Source organism: Artibeus jamaicensis, unplaced genomic scaffold (assembly GCF_021234435.1).
Source record: "Artibeus jamaicensis isolate MK-2021 breed Jamaican fruit bat unplaced genomic scaffold, CSHL_Jam_final contig_482, whole genome shotgun sequence".
In the NCBI taxonomy this organism is placed as follows: domain Eukaryota; kingdom Metazoa; phylum Chordata; class Mammalia; order Chiroptera; family Phyllostomidae; genus Artibeus; species Artibeus jamaicensis.
The window spans coordinates 10,534,299-10,553,571 of record NW_026521857.1 but is presented as its reverse complement, the minus strand read 5'-3'; the positions used below and the strand labels follow the sequence as shown (position 1 = coordinate 10,553,571).

At 43.3% G+C, this 19,273-nt stretch overlaps 1 long non-coding RNA gene across 1 annotated transcript in view; it reads right to left on the bottom strand.

The window, feature by feature from the left end:
* The window catches only part of LOC128627898 (uncharacterized), a 337,323-nt gene extending 323,752 nt beyond the window's left edge, over positions 1–13,571 (bottom strand). Inside the window, exons 1-2 of the long non-coding RNA XR_008392191.1 lie at positions 13,377–13,571; positions 11,532–11,754 (exon numbers count right to left, since the gene is read on the bottom strand). This is a non-coding gene — a long non-coding RNA (uncharacterized LOC128627898). The remainder of the gene's footprint in view (positions 1–11,531; positions 11,755–13,376) is intronic.
* Positions 13,572–19,273: the final 5,702 nt, after the last annotated feature.

Genomic DNA, 19,273 nt, shown 5'->3' with positions numbered 1-19,273 from the left:
GGGCTCACTTTCCAATCTAAACGCGAGCTGTGAAGCCATGGGCCCAGGCCAAAATGAGCCTCAGGGACAAAAAATGAGGGCCACAAAAAGTGTAGGCAAGGGAAAGTCTGCTGTGAAGTATTGAGGGAGGTTCACATTCCTTTCTTCATTCCAGGCCAGTACTGAAAAGCAGCCACTCGGGAAGTCTTCCAATATGTCAGAGGGCCAAGTTCAAATAAGGAATACCCAGACCTAGAGGAAAGGAAGCAAAGCATATGCAGCTCGGCCCAGTTATGCTTAGGCTTTCAGAGAAGATGTCCTCTACCCTCTGTTGGAGCAATAAGATCCAGAAGGCTACTAAGACCCAGTTCTAGGATGGGGGAAAGAAGAGATGGACCAGGTCGACCAGGCCTACCTCTGGCCTAGGCCTAATCTAAAAGGACAAGAGAGTCCCTAGAGGCTCCTGCAGTCCAGAGCGGCTGCTCAGTGGGTAGACAGCCCAGAACAGGAGCTAGCACTTATGACATTGAGCCCTGAATGGTTTGGCTCAGTTGGCTGGGTATTGTCCCACAAAGCAAAAGATTGCTGGTTCGATTCCCAGTCAGCGTACATGCCTGGGTTGCAGGTTCAGTCCCTGATTCAATTCCCAGTCAAGGCACATGTCCAGGATATGTTTTGGTCCCCAATCAGGGCACATATGAGAGGCAACTGATGCATGTTTCTCTCCCTCTCTTTCTCTCTCCCTTCCCCTCTTTCTAAAAATAAATAAATAAAATCTTAAAAAAAAAAGAGCATGACATTGTATAGAGTCCCTTTTGGTAGATAGGTAGGTAGGTAGACTGACCAACCTAAGATAGACCTAAGTTCAGGGACATAACAAACTGAAGCCACAGGAAGGTCTTCTACTCAGGGTTTAAATTCAGGAATTGTAAACTTCCTCAAAGTTCTTCCTTGGAAATCTGACTTAAAGAAAAAACAAGATGAAAAGATGATCCAAAAATCTTTTCTTTTTTTATTACAGAATGGGGATTCTGTTAACATGATTATATATCATCCTTTGAGAGGTCATTACAAAGAATGACACCACCCCATTAAAATCTAACAAGTAAAACTCTTGAACCATGACTACTTTCACCATTACCATCATGCTGGCTTCTCAACTGTTCTTTGCAACACGATCTCTCTGGAATCTAAAAACACCAGCAGAACAGACCATTCCTTTTTAAGCATGGTCAAGGGTTTGGGCCCCCAAATATATTCACAGTATATTCAAAATAAGAATAAATCAACCCTGGCCAGGTGACTCAATGGGTTGGAGCATCAGCCCACACACCATAAGGTTGCAGGTTTGATTCCCAACCAGGGCGCGCACCTCGGTTGCAGGTGCGCACAGGTGACCGATCGATGTTTCCCTCTCACATCAACGTTTCTCTCTTTCGCTCTCCCTTCCTCTCGCTCTAAAATCAATAAAAAACATATCCTCGGGTGAGGATTAAAAAAAGAGTAAATTATATCAACATGAAAGAAAATTATTAGTTTGAGTAGTACCTCTTAAGGAAATATTCTCTCATCCTCATCCCCACTGCTGGTCCCTCATTACAGAATTTGTATTGTTCTATTTATTAGCCTGATTACTTGGTAATCAGGGTAATAACCTGGATGGTAATAACCTTGGTAATGGGCTGGATACTTCTCTGAATCCCAGTTTACTTATCTGTGCAGTGAGGGTGCTATGAACATTTATTAGATGGGATTGAAGGGAGAATCAAGTAAAAAGATGCATAAGTAATTGCAGCACAAATGTCTGAGGTTTCAGTAATAGGTATTACTTCTCTAATAAATAGAAAACTGGATGGTAAATTTTAAGATGTACACTTTACTCCCACTAAGATTAATAATTAAGAAACTTAAATTTCTTGGTTTTCTCTGTCTCTGGAATGAAACTACCCATTATGAGAGAGCTACTAGCATTGTTGTTTAGATTTTTTTAAGTCACTGTTTAATTCAAAATATTAGTATTAAAATGGCAATTACAAAATTCTAGTATTGTAGTCTATACTGGTACCTACTCTAGGATCTGAAGAAAAAAATAAAGTAATCTTAAGAGCATGAATGTCACAGGAAACATTTCCAATACAATTTCCCACCACAATTCTCTGTAACTCTGCTAAATTATCAGAATTATGTACTGATGCATTCTAATTACCAAAAATTTTGATTCAGATTTTCAGGGACTTTTCAAGCATGAATCATTTAGAACTCCATCACTCCACTGAAATAAACATGTTGACCCACATGTTCTGGATTTTGCAACAGCGGGAAGCATCAATATCCTACACGGACAGTGTTACTTATCTTTATGTATGTTGTACCTCACAATGCAAGATATATTTACAAACAATTAATAAAAGAATAATAAAACTATGAAAATACAGTCTTATTGATTTATTTTTCATCCAAGCTCAAATTATTTTGCCAAGTTGCTGCCAAGTTTTTCAGCACTAACCATTGTCTAAATGTCTTTCTTAAGAATTTGGTGGCTGTTAACTGACACTTACCCAAGATTATAAAAAACTGTTACTGGGATGCCAGAAAAGTTACATGGTACTTCATCGGAAAGGAATGCTGGGCTTAGCAACTGCCCAGAGTCAGCCACCAAGGCTGTGTGCTTGTTTTGCTATTAGTTTGGACAGATCAATTTTCAGAAATTTTTAATGGGATAAACAGAGAATAACCTGAATTTCAATAGAACAGCTTATTTCTGTTTGAGTTGTGGCCACCTTTTCAATCATAATCGTCATACAACTCGGCTCTATTTTCTTTAAATCAATAATACTCCTGAGCCTGACACACGGACATACGGCTGACTCTGTGGGTTACCTACTCAAGACCATTCCCCTTCAGTCTCGTTCTGACACCGGGTACCGGTGGGCATTATGGGCCAGGGTGTTCGTGGATCAGTCTAAGCATCTCAGAATAATCCCATTTCCCTTTTTAAGTGAGTAAATTTTGTCATGAGCTTCTGCTGTTACCTTGGAAGGACTCCTGTGGACTTCTTTAAAGTTTTCCTTACTTTTAAAAAGATATGAAAGACCAGGATGTGGAGAAACTGGAACCCTCATAAAGTGTGGGTGGAACACTCAAACCTGTAAAAGGGCATCACCACTTTGGAAAAGAGTGTGGCAGTTTCTTAAAAAGTTTTCATTTACCACATAACACAGCACATTGCCTCCTACATATCTAAGAGAAATGAAACACATGTCCATGAAAAACCATTCACAACAGCATTATTCATGACAGCTAAAAAATGTAAATAATCCACACATCCATCATCTGGTGGACAGAAAAGCAAAATGTAAGATCCATGTCATGGAATGCTAGTCAGGCAACAAAAGGGACAAGTCGCTGATTCATGTGACAGGATGGATGAACTTCCAAAAGTCTACGGTAAGAGAAAGAAGCCAGACCCTTCCCACTGACACCCCCCCAAAAAGAAACCCCACTGATTGTACAATTCCATCAATGTATGAAAAGTTCAGAGAAGGCAAATGTATACAAAGAGAAAGTATATTAGTGGTTGCCTGAGACCATCGGGTGGGATCAGAAATTAACTGCAAGTGGGGCACAGGAGATATTTTTGGGATGACAGAAAGTTGTAAGCCCTGGCTGGTGTAGCTCAGTGGATTGAGCACAGGCCTGTGAAGCAAAGAGTCGCCAGTTCAATTCCCAGTCAGGGCACATGACTGGGTTGCAGGCCAGGTCCCCAGTGGGGGGCACTTGAGAGGCAACCACACATTGATGTTTCTCTCCCACTCTTTCTCCTTCCCTTCCCCTCTCTCTAAAAATAAATAAATATTTTTTAAAACCTGGCTGGTGTAGCTCAGTGGGTTGAGCACGGGCTGCGAACCAAAGAGTCACAGTTCAATTCCCAGTCAGGGCACATGCCTGGGTTGCAGCCGGTCCCCAGTGGGGGCACGGGAAAGGCAACCACACATTGGTCTTTCTCTCTTTCTCCTTCCCTTCCCCTCTCTCTAAAAATAAAAAGAAGAAATAAAATGTTAAAAAAAAAAAAGAAAGTTGTAAAAGTGGTGAAGGTTGCACAACTCTGTACATTTACCCAAAGAAATCATCGAGTAGAGGACATTTAAAATAAATAAATATATATAAAAATACATGGCAATGATTCAACCCTTTCTATCTTCCCGTCTTTGGTTCCCGGGTGGAGAGGTAACCCTGAAGCTGCAGCAGCTCCCTCAAGACCAGAAGGAGAAAGTCAGCTCAGCAGGAGCCATGACATGGCTGAGCTGCTAAATTAGCCGGTCCCGGAGTGCTCCTATTCCAAAATTCTTTAATGTGAAACCAAAAAATAAAATAAAAATCCTTACTCTTCACCCTGGCTAGTGCCACTCAGTGGATTGAGTGCTGGCCTGCGAACCAAAGGGTGGCCAGCTCTATTCTCAGTCAGGGCACATGCGTGGGTCCCCAGTTAGGGGCACATGAGAGGCAACCACACGCTGATGTTTCTCTCTCTCTCTTTCTCCCTCCCTTTCTCTAAAAATGGATAAATAAAATAAATCCTGCCCTGGCTGGTATGGCTCGGTGGATTGAGCGAGGGCCTGTGAACTAAGGGATCACGGTTCGATTCCCAGTCAGGGCACATACCTGGGTTGCAGGCCAGTTCCCAGCAGGGGACCCATGAGAGGCAACCATACACTGATATTTCTCTCCTTTTCTCTTTCCCTTCCCCTTTAAGGATAAATAAATAAAATCTTTAAAAAAATAAAAATAAAATAAATCCTTACTTCTTAAGCCACTTTTCTTACTTGATGCCAAAAGAGTCTGACTGATACAGACTAGAAATAATCACCAGAGCCCCTTCAGTGCTATGCAAGTCACATGCACATATACTTTCAAAGGAAGAATAGAATTTTGAAAATATATCTGCTATTGACTAAATGTTTGTATGCCCCCAGAGTTCATCAAGATTCAGACATTGAAAACTAACTTGCAATACAATGGCACGTGGAGGTGGGGCCTTTGGGCAGTGGTGAGGTCAGCAGAGTGGCGCCCTCCAGAATGGGATTACTGCCCTTATTAGAGAGACCCCAGGAGACCCTCCACCTGGTGAGGACGCTGCAAGAAGACTACTGTTTATGAACTGGTACACAGACCCCCAGCAGACACTGACTCTATTGTCTTGGACTGCTCAGCCTCCAGAACCATCAGAAATAAATTTCTGTTGCTTATCAGCCACCCAGACTAGGAAATTTGTTCATAAGCAGCCTAAACTAAGACAATGAATGCATTTGTGGTGAAGTACATACATTCAAACATCTCTAACTAGATTGTGTATAACTATCTTATATGACACGGGAGACCCTGTGTGTAACTATCTTTTGTGATATGAAGGACATTTAAGATGGTACCTAGAATTTGTTTTATTAAAGCTGTATTTCAGTCCTGGCTGGTGTGGTTCAGTGGATTGAGCACCGACCTGCAAACCAAAGGGTCCTCAGTTCAATTCTCAGTCAGGACACATGCCTGGGTTGCAGGCCAGGTCCCCAGTAGGGCGTGCATGAGAGGCAACCACATATTGATGTGTCTCTCCCTCTCTCTTCTTCCCTTCCCCTCTGACTAAAATAAATAAATCAAATCTTTGGGGGAAAAAAAAACCCTATTTCAACCCAAGCTTGAACTAGCACTTGCTGGCACTCCAGCCTATCTCTCATCCACTCACTCTCCTTCAAGTTCATCATGAATCAAATGTCTTAGCATCCCAAATACATTCCAGTTATCATCCCTCCATGTTTTTGCACATTATATTTTTCCAAGCCTAGACTTTGCCACATGTTAAAATGCATCTTTTATATCCTAACTCAGGAAAATCTCCTGTGACTCCAAAGATAATCCCCCCTCCCTTGATATAATCCTATACTTTGTACACACTGCTATTATCACCTCTATCACACTATATTGGAATTAGTTTTACTATTCCTATCTCCCCTATCATGAATGGCAAAGGATTTGAAGTTAAAAGACAGCTCTATCTCATATAGACTTTGGACAAATCACTTTACTTCTGAGTCTCAATTTCTTCTTCTGTAAGATAAACATAGATATTATCATCCCATCTCTCTTAGACTCTAAGATAACATATGTGAAAGCATTTTATCAATTAGAAAGTACTGACTAGGCCCTGACCAGGTAGCTCAGTTGTTTAGAGCATCACCCTGATAAGCCAAAATTGCAGTTCGATCCCCATTTGGGGCACATACAAGAATCAACCAATGAATGTATAAACAAGCGGAACAACAAATCAATGTATGAATGGATCTCTCTCTCTCTCTCTCTCTCACCCCCACCTAATTCCTCTCCCTAAATCAACAAATAAAAAAGAAAGTCCTTACTAGTTTTAGTTAGAATAGATAAGATTTTATAAATCAGGGATGTCGAACTCATTTTTACCAGGGGCCACATCAGCCTCATGGTTGCCTTCAAAGGGTCGAATGTAATTTTAGGACTATAAATGTACCTACTCCTTAATGGTTAAGCCAGAGCTCGGCCCTGCTGCATGGTAGAAACATGGTGGAGGGTAGGATTCGGCCCTCGGGCCTTGTATTTGCCACCTGTGTTATAAAGGTATATAACAGACTACACAAATTAGGAAAAAGATATCTTTCACCATTTGTTAAAGTACCCTAGTTAAGCCTACCAATGAGCACTGACTTCCCAAATGCCTAAAACCAAAGATCTATTTCCAATTGTCCTCTTGCTCAAACTATCAGCAGCACCTGACACAGATGACCTTGCCTTCTTCTAGGAGACACCTGCTTCACTGCACTTCGACTTCAGGGGCAGCCCCTTCTCACTATTCTTTACCTGCCTCTTCTCATCTTCCCCATTCTAAATCAGGAGGGCCCCAAGGCTTAGCATCTAGACCTCTTTTCCTTCTATATTCACTCCCTTGGTGATCTCATCCAGTCTCATGGCTTTAAATAGCATTTAATTTTTTCCAGCTCACAAACTTGTATCTCTAAATTTCTTTCAAAACCAGGCTTGGGTATTGAACTGCCAAGATGCTTAAAACAGATCTTAATATGAATGTGTCCAAACCGAGCTTCTGGTCTCCTCTACCTCAAGATCCCATTGCATCTCGGTTAATGTGCATTTGGTCTGTTGAGGTGTTTGTGCCAAAAAACCTCAGAATCATACTTGACTCTTCTTCTTTCTCACATGATTCCTATTCAATCCACCAGTAAATCCTCCAGCCAAAGTAACTTCAGAATTCAATCCCTTCTCACTACCTCCGTGCTACTTTTACTGTCACCAAAGTAGCCATCACCTCTCACTGGATACCTGAAATAGCTTCTTAACTGATCCCCCTGTTTCTGCCCTTGCACACCTTCTGATCTGGTCTCCATCCACCAACCAGAGTTGTCTTGTTACAACACTGATTGCACCAGGTCAATCACTGTTTAAGCCCTTCAGTGGAACCCCATATGCCTCAGTGAAAAATCAGAAGTCCTCACAGTGATCTTTAAGGATCCATGTGATCTGCTCACCATATTCCCATTTCCTCCAGGACCTCATCTCCTGTCATCCCCTCCCCTTTGCTCACTCTGCCCCAGCCGCTATACCCTCCTTGCCTTGCAATGATATACCAAGCACTTGCCACGCCTCTGCCTGAATACTCCTCTACCCAATGACATCACATAGCTCACTTCTTCACTTCTTTTATGGCGTTCCTCAAATGTCACCTTTTCCATGAGGTCATCCTGGGTCATCCCTGATCATCCCACTGAAAACTGCCACCCCTGCCCTGACTGTTGTGGCTCAGAGGGTTGGGTGTCACCCTACAAACCAAAAGATCGCGAGTTAGATTCCCAGTCGGAGCACATGCAACGGATGAATGTTTCTCTCGCACACGGATGTTTCTCTCCCTCTTTTTCTCCCTCCCTTCCCCTCTCTCTAAAAGTAAATGAATAAAATCTTTAAAACAAAGAAAAAAGAGAAGAAAATTGCCACCCTCTTCTCTCCCACTCTCTTATCTCCCTGGTTTATTTTACTCAGAAACAATTGCTGCCTTGAAACATGTATTTCACTGTCACAAGTAAAAGCTCTGAGAGTATGGGAATTTTTATGTCTTATGTATCCTCAGGGCTTAGAACAGTGCCCAGGCATGGAAGCTACTACATAAATATTACTTAAAAGGTGAATATGGAAAGAATGATTGAACAGAGTAGGATTCATAGTTTTGTGATATATGTCTAAGCATCTTTATCTTAAACAATAATAAGGATAACTACCATCAAAATTCTTAGAAATGACTGGCATTTTATTTTTATGTATTTTTTAAAGATCTTTCTTTATCTATCTTTAGAGGGGAAGGGAAGGAGAGAGGGAGAGAAATATCAATGTATGGTTGCCTCTCATGCATCCCCTGCTAGGAACTGGCCTGCAACCCAGGCATGTGCCCTGACTGGGAATCAAACCACATCGCAGGTCCGCGCTCAATCCACTGAGCTACATCAGCCAGGGCATGACTGGCATTTTAAAATCAGCAAATTCGAGGCAAATCAAAATGATTTGGGAATACCTATTGTACCTTAAGAAACTCATAGTAAATAAATAAGTGGAAATACTACTCAAAATATTCTGGTGATCACGTCCTAGACTTATTATAAAGTTCAAAGGTAAATAAATGTTTTTTTTTATTTACTTATAAGATGCTTAGTATGTACCATATTCATAATTTTTAGATGATACAGATGAATATTTGGATTTTCTTCCTATATAAGTTTAAATGCCTTGGTGGATTGTTCAGGTTTCAGTAATTCAAACTAATACACACCAATGAACAGTTTTAAATAGCCAAGATTATAAAATTGGATACTTACAGTAAAGTAAGTATATTAAGTATATTTGGTTATAACTTAAGAATTGGCATCATATACAAAAGTAAAGAAATTTACCAGTTTAAACTCTGTGATTACAAATTATTATATTAGTAGTTGCCATACTAATGATTAAAATAGATGTGGTCCACAAACATAAAGTTTTGGATATATGTTGGGGAAATTATTTTCTCATTAAAATATTAACTTATTTCATATTTTTCTTTTTAATAACATGATCATTTCTAAGCAACTATCTGCCGGTAGATTACAAATGAGAAGAAGCAGTACCCTAACATTTCCATCAGAAACTTCTAAGGGTAAATGAATATAATTTTCATCAAACTAAATAATCACTCAGAGAAGGCAATGTACCTTGCTAAATTATAAATCCATAAAATGAAAATCCAGGACATTAAACTTCATTTCACCATGATAGACTAGTCTTCTAAGTGTCGTTTCCACTAACTGTGAGTTTTTTATTTAAATAAGGACCATTGTACAACAGCAAGTATCTGAAAATGTGCAATAGTTCTTCATCTCCTCATCAAGACACCACTGAACCATCACTTTATAATGTAGCTGAAAAGTGAGTAACAAAATTTTTTAACTGTATCTCAATCTATTCATCACTGATAACAATGAAAACAGAGAACTTCAGTAAATTAATTCTACAAATTTGCTATTCTCTCGTTTCACAGAAATTTCTATAAGGAAATGGAAGGGCCACAAATTCCAAGATGAAGCCATGACCTCTGGCAACATGCTTACGTGTAGTACCATTTAATAAATGTTTATCAAAATGAATTAATCCACACCTAACTGGATAAAATACTTGAACAGAACACATTTTCAGAGAAAAACCTTTAAATATGTGAAAAACTCTAACCAAATTGACTGTGAATATTTCAGTGAATATTTTTGGTTAATGTGGTTTGAAACTTGTAAGGCAGCCAACAAAGAAAGTTGGGAGTCAGGAAATATCACTAATTCATTGTGAAAGGCAATACTAGTACCTTTTACTATATGTTTAGAGATACTTAGCTCTCTGTTAAGTTTTTTTCTTACATATTGGTAGGTGCTTTTAAAAAATACATCCACCCCATGAGATTAGTGTTAAGATCCCCATTTACAAATCAGGAAACAGAGACCCAAGGAAAGCAAGTAACCTGCCAAAGGCATCACGGTGAGTCGCCTGTGCTGGGATCCAAACTCAGGTGTTTCATTCCAAAGTCTATTTCTAAACCTCTGAGGCCCACTCTGGGTGGCCACTAGAATAAATTCAAACATATTAACTTCTGACATTTGTAGGGAAAACACTTGATGAGAAATAAGATGGCACTCTCTGCCCCCCAAAACTGTTCTAGCCGAACAAACTCCCGTTGAAAACATTTGAGGAACTTGGACATTTCCAGACGACACACTTTGCCAAGAGCATACCTCACAGAAAATTAAATGTAATGTGTATTACCTGAACTAATACTCCATGAGCTCAGAATTCATACAAAATAATTATTAAAATACATGAAGTTTTCCACTGTTGTTTGACAAATTAAAAAGAAACTTCTCAAGAGAGGATACAGTTTAATCATAGACGCAGTCAGCAAATCACACAGTCTTAAAGGTGAAAGATTTCTTAGTTTCTTTAACCTAACCTTCATTTTATAGATGATAAGCTAAAGTGCAGAATGATTAAGTATCCTTTCCAAGTTTATACAACTAAAAAAAGCAAACCAGAATAGTTTTTCACTTGTAGCAGGATAAAAACATTGCCAATTCCCAATGATCTTCTCTGACCAGATCTTAACATTTCTCAAAGTAATACATCTATTCTCCATCTATACCATTTAAAACCACCTAGAACTTGAATCATTTTGAAAATCAAATCTTACTATTTAAATCAACTCAAAACAATACATTTTAAACAAAGAAAACTCTCACTTTCCATGGCAAACAAGGAACATTAAACAAGAAAAGTGGAGATGGTGTCAAAAACACTTTTATATTACCAACAGTATTTATGCAAACTTTTAACTGCTTTATCACAGATATAGACAAAAATTAATTGTAAGACTTAAAAGTGGGAATATAAGACTCTTAATGAATGCTGTAAAAACTTGATGTGTACCACAAAGACTAAACAAATGTACATCCTCCTTGGTATTACACAGTCAAGTTTTCATTGTTAGAACTTGTACTATCACATTGATTCCCGGTTATTAGGAATTCATCTATTTCTGGTTCCTTTTGGATTTTGTTTAGCAAAATGAAATTTCAAAAGTGAAAAGAAAATAATGCAAACCACAAAAGTTCTGCAAATGTAGAAACATTCACTACCGTATTTAAAAACAAAACCAATCCCAATCACATTTGCATACTGGATGCATCATTGTTACATAACTTTCCTCAGTGACACATAATTCACATTCTGTATGTGCTGATGATGAAGGATATATTGTAAAATTAATAAAATCTCATCAGAAGTACCCAAATTCTCATTCCAAATGAAAAAGGACCTACGAAAACCAGTTCGAAACAAGGAAATCTGAAGTTATAAATCACTTTGATCAGGCAAAGCTCAAAATAACTACCCAATTCTCTAATGGCACCAGCCCCAAAATGAAGAAGCACTTGTAGAGTATTTAAAAAGAAAAGTACCTTCTTTAAGGTGGAGAGTTCCCAGTGATCAAATTGTAGTAATCCACATAGGGGAGGCGTCATAAACAATTCCAACATTTTAACTTTTAAGTAACTCCAAAAGTTTGACAACTTTTCATCCGGGAATGACGTATCGGCACTTCCATAATGTTCACTCTTAGAAAGATCCCACAAGAAAATGCACCGCGTGATGCTTTCTAGATGCTGATAATAATAACGACACCTGTACAATTAAAATTAATTAAGGTTAGCTTCCAACCACTCTACACACTCAGTTTCTTAAAAAAATGTAACCATACCATTAACAGAGTTCAGCCTTGAATATGAAAATTCAAAACGGCTGTATGTAATTCTGGCACTTGAATCATTTCTAGCTGCAAGTTTTAAATAATGGATACTACTATACAAAATCGTAACTTTAAGAAGTTAAAAGAGACTGTGGTTGGGTGTTTCACTTGTCCTGTCTAAGTGAAAAGGTGGAAGAGTCCAAGGGCATGAGGAAAGCTTCTAGCTCTAGGGTGGGGATAGGAAAGTCGGGATGGTGATAAATTACCTTGGTATTTGGAATGATTCCAACAAACATACCTGAAGATAATGACCTACATTCGCATTGTCGAATTCGAAAAGACTGTTCCACACATTCCTAATATTTCAACACATCATAAAATCTAAAGCATACTACCTTTGCCCACTTTCTACAAACTCCCAACTATGGTCCCTAAATGTTTTTCTATTAACCAAATGACAGGACAAATAAGCAACTTTTGTGGAAAAGCGCTGAAAGACATTTCCTATAAGGTGGAGATGTTTACCAGTTGCAGAGTGGTTGCCTCCTTTGAGCAAGAACCAACCTAGAAACACTGCGAAGGGAAGTTCCTTGGGAAACAAAGTTAGGGAGTCCCCCTTTGCCCATTAACTTGGAGGAGGCTGCAGTGCCTCCGCGCTCGCAGGAGCAGCTACCGCCACCCCTCTTGGGGCGGGCGTGGCAGATAGAAACAAAAGGTTAAAACACAAAAGGCGGGCGGAGGGCGAGGTCTGAGGATCTCCTAGGGCTCACGTTCCACTTTCTATTCGAACCCATTGAAATGGGGGGTGAGGATAAAGTGAGAGAGGTGAGGATGGATCCGAAGGACAGCCAAGGTTACTCTGGGTGGGTGGTTAAACTAACGTGCGCACGGGATGGCCGACTCTGTAACTAGTGGTCCAGGCCTCATCCCTCCATCTCTGCATCTCTGCTTGTTGGGAACCTGTGGCTTTCCCCACCTACCCCACCCCAAATAAATCTTCCTGAACTCTTACCTGTTTGCTCTAACCCCCTGGACCACAGACACAAGAGTCCACACCCCTCCAACCCACACCTCTTCTGCATTCTATTGTTGCAGCTTTGGCATTGTGCGTTAGATCGGCTGCTGGGCGCTCCGCAGACAGTTAAGTTCTAGAACGACCCCCAGCTCCATATCTCTTTCTTTCGCATGACAAAGTCTGGGCGCGGCGGGGACGAGAGTGGACAGACCCCATCCACTTCAGCGTGTTTCTCTCCCGTGTGCGCATAACTAGGGGAAAGCGAGGCAATGCCCCCTGGATATACCCTTCCCCCAAACCCCCAGCTCCTCGCATAAAGAGACACTTGAGAGAAATGCCTGATTGCCTTCTGCCTATTAAAAAGGAACAACTAAAATCATCTGTTCAAGTTCGTTAAAGAACAAAAGAGAAGGCAGCAGGGGGGAAAGGAGGTACAACTTTCCAACCAAACTTCGTCACTGGACGACTCCTCTGTACTCCAAGGGCGGGGAGCCGGGCGCATTCAGGGTAGAAGAGGTAAACAAGACAACAGTCTCCACTCACCTTCTTCCCACTTGGTCGCACTTTTCAGAGACGTCCCCCGTTGCAGTCCGCAAGGCGCGCGGACACTTTTGTGGGGCCTGACAGCGCAGAAAGTCGCGGTGGCAAAGTTGCGAGACTGAGATACCCGGGCGTCCGGGGTGAGGGGAGGAGAGTTCATCAGAGTTCCCCCCTTTGTTCCCGGTCCCGGAGCAGACAAAGAGGCGGCGAGCGGCGGCAGGTTCTCCCTCTCACCCCTTCTTCCTCTCCCCTCCCCCTCCCTCCCTCCCCGCCCCCTCCCTCCCCGCATCTCCCGCCCCGCTCGCGATCCTCCGAGACGCCCGGCAGCTCAGTCCCCAGCTCCACACCACCCGACCCGACCCAATCCTCCCACCACCTCGTTCCAACTTTCCCCGGAGATGCCGGTTCTGGTCCCCTCCCTCCATACCGCCTCCTCCCCAACCCGCTCACGTCTGCGGGGGGAACTCTCCAAAATCATTGTTTCCGGGAGATGCGCCTCTTTGTTCGCACTTTCCCTGCCAATCAACGTGAACAATCCACTTTGGCATTGAGTTTCCCTCAGTTTTTCACCATCCCAGTAGACAGAATGCGAAGGGCAGAGGGTCAACCCCAGAAGATACAGGCGCGTTACACAATCGGAGGTGGGGCACACGCTGGCTCTCCATCCTTGTTCCTCGACCCGGATTTACCCCTCCACCCAACACACCAAAACAACTCAGAGGGGCTCCGAGGGTTGCAAAACTCTTCTCCCCCCACCCACCCCACTACACTGTCCCTTGGGAGAGCCCTCTAATCCTCAGGACAAAGCCCAGCTCCAGGGTACCTGTTGCTGCTGGCGCTGCGCAACTCGGTCCAGGGACTCGAGGGCGGATCCCCACCTGGACGACGAGCCCACCTCTCAGACCCAGAACTCGCCTGAACTGCAATCCGCGACGGCAGGTCTCTGGGTGGCCACGCTTCCTCTGACCCTGGAGCCAAACGCTCCTCGCCTGTTTCTTTTCCCAGGCCACTGCCTTTCCCTCGCCCCAAAAATCTGACTCGGGGTCCCTGGCCACCTCCCGTCCTGTACTCCTAGGCGCCGATGGTCTGAACTGAGCGGGATGCTCTTTCCATCCCCTCCCTCACCGCCTGACAAATCAGGTGCCTAGACCAGGAACAGCTACGGACCTTCCTCAGGTCCTCTACCAGTCAGTCCTCGAACTCCAGAGTTGAGGTCCCCATCCTTGCCTCCCCCAGGCCTAGACCCTCATCCCAAGTGCGGCCCACAGCTTAGGCTCTCCGAGTGACTCAGAGCAGTGCCCATGTTCCTCATAGATCTCATTAGAACTGAAAAGGGGGGAAGCCCAGAGGTGGGAGAATAGGAGAGCATGGGGACCCACGGAGGCAGCAGTTTCTAGGGCCCAGGAAAAACCCCAAACTTTCCAAAGCAAACACCCACCCTCCAGGAGGTACTCCAGAGCGCACCATCGCCTCCACCCTCTTTCTCCATCCTAGACGAGGGACCTCAGTGCGACAGTGAAGTTTGGAAATAATGGATTTGGGTAAAGGAAGGAAGCTTGTGGCCTGGGGAGCAGTGCTGGGGTGGGGGTGGGGGTGGGGGAGATGCCTGAAGGAGGAGGTCGGGAGGAGGCGAAGAGCCCCTGCTGGCTCCGGAATGTCGCGGCTGGCGGTCCCCTCACTCTCCCGACGACTCCTGGCCAGGTCTGTAGCCCCTAAAGCAGAACAAAGAAGCCGCGTGAAGCGCTTCTGTTCTCGCCTCCCGCGCCGTACCAGACCTCCTCTTGCGAGAGCCCACACCTCATTCAGAAACTTTGCAACCAACTTCCCCCAGAGTGAGCGCGCACGCGGCACGGGAAATAGAAGAGGATTGAGAGGACGAACGCATCCCGGGACCAGAGATGCTCGCTTCCTGGGACTTTTCTGGACCAAGAGCTCCCCTCCTCGCGCCGCGGGTCCCGGACAGTGCTCAGGGCGACCCATGCAGTGGGAGGAACCACGCGTGTTCCCCACTCCCCTAGGAGAACAAAATGAGTTAATTCTTTAGTTTGGACGCGCGCAGCGCTGGGCAGTGGGATGGGAGGAAATAGGCGGCAAACAGAAGAGGGTGTGGGGAAGGAGCAGGGCGGCGGTTTCGGCCGGCGCGTGAGGTGGGGTGCGGCAGCCAGCACGCGTGGGAGCCGCGCCCGTCGGGCCGGGCTTCTGCGCGAGCGTCCTGCCCTCCCAATCCCAGCCAGCAGCCACTAGGCCGCGGAGTGAGGATTCCGGTCCCGCCTAGCCGGCCTCCGGATGCAAGGGCCTCCTTACCTGCAGGACAGAGACACCTGCGCTTGTCTTCCTGGCGCTCTGGGTTTCCTGAGCAGCTACTTGCCTACTGGGAGCCCAGAAGCCTCATCTTAGGTTAGGGAACTTGAACGCACCACAACCAACCACAAAGAGAAAACAGCCCCCACCCACTCTTGTCTGGCACATATTCCTCTTTGTTTAATTATGTTATGATGACTTCCAGAATTCTCTTTTTAGGAGAATTCTACCCTCCCCCAAACAAACCCTTACTTTTCCCTGTCCTCAGGGGTCTGCTGGGAAAATAAGGAAAACTAAGTACTTTTTATAATTTCGAGACAATTCTGCTACCTCTGAAAAGTAAATCAACTGAAAGTCTCTGACTTCTAATACCCAATACCCCACTTCTTGTTACAGTGCACTCATTGAATCTTAAAACACCAACCTTGGAAAATGTCCACAGCTTGTTTCTCTTTCCCAAGGAATGAGGGGTGAGGACCGTTTGCTCAGTGAGAAGTCCTCGTGGCTTTAAGAAGCCCTTCTCCCTGCTTTATGAAACACACCTGTCAGCTGTTCCCCGCCTCTCCCTTTCCCAGCCTGCTTGTGAATAACGTCATTCTCCCAAGAATCTTGGCCTTTAACTGGTCAGAGCTCCCCTGTCTCTACTCTTGGTCCACTCTATGTATGACCTACCCACTGTCACTTTTTTAAAAGATGCCATCTTTTCTCAGATGCCATCATATTTTTAATATTTCTTTAAAGTTAACATCTAGGCTCAAAGAAGGGTATATCAGAGCAAAAAAGCTTAGAAACCCAAGTATCCTCTCAGCGCTGACAATGTTGGAACTTTACATGGGAGTCCACCCTCTGTCATTCCTACTGGCAGTCCAGTGACATCTTACTGCAAGTCTCTCCCTTCTCTGCTTTTCTGACCAAGGGCTTCTGCCTGCCAGACCCTGCTTTGCCTGTTCAGGGATGAGGGCCCGTTAGTTAATGGCTCTCAGAGCAGCCCTCAAGGAATCAAGGAGGGAAGTGGGTTTAAAAACACCCCAGCTCCCCCACCTGAACGTAGTAGGATTATAGAGGCATAGCTCCTCATATTGCACTCAGAGATGTTGCTTCTCCCCTCCCCGCCGCCCACCCCCCTCACATATTGAAGGCAAGAGTGCTACTCTCTTTACTGTGGTGGTCTAGAACTGAGCATACAATAAAAAACAAGTATGCTTGTATTAAGTTGTATTCTACACTGTCTCTCAGAAGTCCCCAGCTTAGAGCCTCAGTTGCCTACAGCAGTAACCCACTCTTTATGAACCCTGTGTTGGCTTCTTCCTTACCTGTCTCACTCTCCTTCCTGTGCCTTGTGGGATCGCAGCCCAAACAGACAGAGGTACTTGCTTTCCATTACTCATCTCAGGATCAGTTTCTGGGGAAACTCGATCTAAGAAACCTCTCCTATGTGCGCTTTGTATAGGGAGGAATCTGTTCTATTTGGAGAATGCAGTTATAAGATCAGATGTTCCTTGGAAAAGTGGTTATTTCAGTAATGAAAAATGTTTGCCTTATCTAGTTCATTTCTATTAAATAGATTAAAAGTAGATATTTTACTGCACAGAGAAGCAACAATATGCAGAATCATATCTCATGCGTGAAATCTTTGTACGTAAATTCATAACAAAAGAGGTTCCTTAAGCCCAATGCAGCTGACAGCAATGAAACTGGAAATACTATTGAAATCACCTAAAATGAGTGAGAAGCAACATAATGCACTTTGACTGAGCCTCAGGTGATAAACAAGCCTCAGGATGATAAACAAGTCCCCTACGAAGTCTCAGTGTGACCTCGTCAGTACTAATTCCACAGAGGGTCCTACAGTGCCTTTCACCAAACTTCTCACAGTGTCAATCGACCTATTATTACAACACTTTTTATGAAATTTTATGAATTAAATTTTAGTCTCCTCCTAGTTACCATTATGAATAAGTTATCAAATGTCCACCTAATTATAAGCCCCTAATGCAAGTCCTAGCTTCAGAACTTTCCCTTTCTTAGGCTGCTTTCACTTCTGTTTTTCATAAGACCTCACTGTGGTAGTCTGTCATGTCGTTCCCCAAATTTTTGTCGTTCTCCCTCTGGGTTCATGGTTGGAATACAATTCCCTACTCCCCCTTGAATCAGATGTGGCCAAGTGATTTATTCTGGCCAATGAAACATGAGCAGAAATTATATGTCTCTTCCATGTGGAAGCTTTGAGAGCCAGTGTGTGATTTCATGTGCTCCCTTCCCATCTGCTACAGTGCTGGATAGGGTTGCTGATTCAGTCTGGGTACCAGAGCGAGCCCCCCAGCCAAACCTCAGTGGTCTGTTAGTGGGAGCAAAACAAAACAAAACAAAAAACCTTTCTTGTCACGAGGCACTTAGATTTCAGGGATGTTTGTAATCACAGTTTACATCTGGCTAATTCTGACTTGTTTAGATACTCTTCAATCTTTTATCTTTCATAGCTATACCTCTGGTTTCCTTATGGGTTTTAGATCTTGGGAAGTTTATGCAGTCGCCCACATGAACTCCCCATTGTATTTTCTAGCTGGACTTCAAGTTTAATGGCACTGTGCTGGCTCAATTGTTTTCTTTATGAAAGATTAGTTTATCTTCTTTTTTTTTTTTTTTTAAAAAAAAGCCCACCAACTAATTATTAAGAAAGGGTTAGGATTTTGTGGAGTCTGATATACTTTATTCTTACATCTGTGTCTGCCCAGAGTTAACACTTCCCAATTTTTAGAGCCTCTTTAACCAACACCTGAAACTCAATGAATCCTTATCATGCTTTTTATAAGAAAAATTACAGTTCACACTCAACATTATTCTTTATTAATTTCAGGTGTACAATATTGTTGGTAACTGCTCTGCCTGGTTTCAGGAGCTATAACCCACCATGGCTAAGGCTGAGTAAAAAGACCCTGGGACCATAAACCACTAAGGAGACAAAGCTTATCTTCCTTGTAGGGGTACCAGCTCTGCCCCCTTTCACCTCACCCTGCTTGGCCCCAGGTGGATGACTGGTTAGCAATGATGGGTAAGATTCCACAAAAGAGGGACGACCTAAGACAGGCACGGTTGTGACCAGATCCTCAAGGAAGGACTTGGGGGGCTTTAGAAAAAGGGGGTGATGGACCATTGCTCCTCAACTTTGACACAGCCTGAGTCCTCATTCGGTCTGCAAGAAGTCTCCTAATCTCTCAGCTGCCTTACTTCCTCTTCCTGACTTAAGCCTGAAACAATGCTGGAGGTGGGTGCGGCACGTTGCTGGAAAGGGTGGGTTCTCTGCGGCAATCAGGCCTATGAAAGAATGCATAAAACCCTGTGAAACCTGCTTTGCTAATACCCTCAATTTAAATGATGAGGGTCCAAGCATTAAGTGAGTTTGTTCCCCAAAGTTTTATGGCCCTTTAACTACCTGACCTTGACTCAGAATAAACCCTCAGGGTTTTTTTTTTTTTTTAATGTTTTCTATTCTTTAATCATTTCTGCCTGACAATGATTGATGAGCTTTATTTCTACACCCTGTATTCCTGTTCAAATTGAAGCCAATAGAAGCCTGTCAAAGCAAGAGTCCCTCTCCC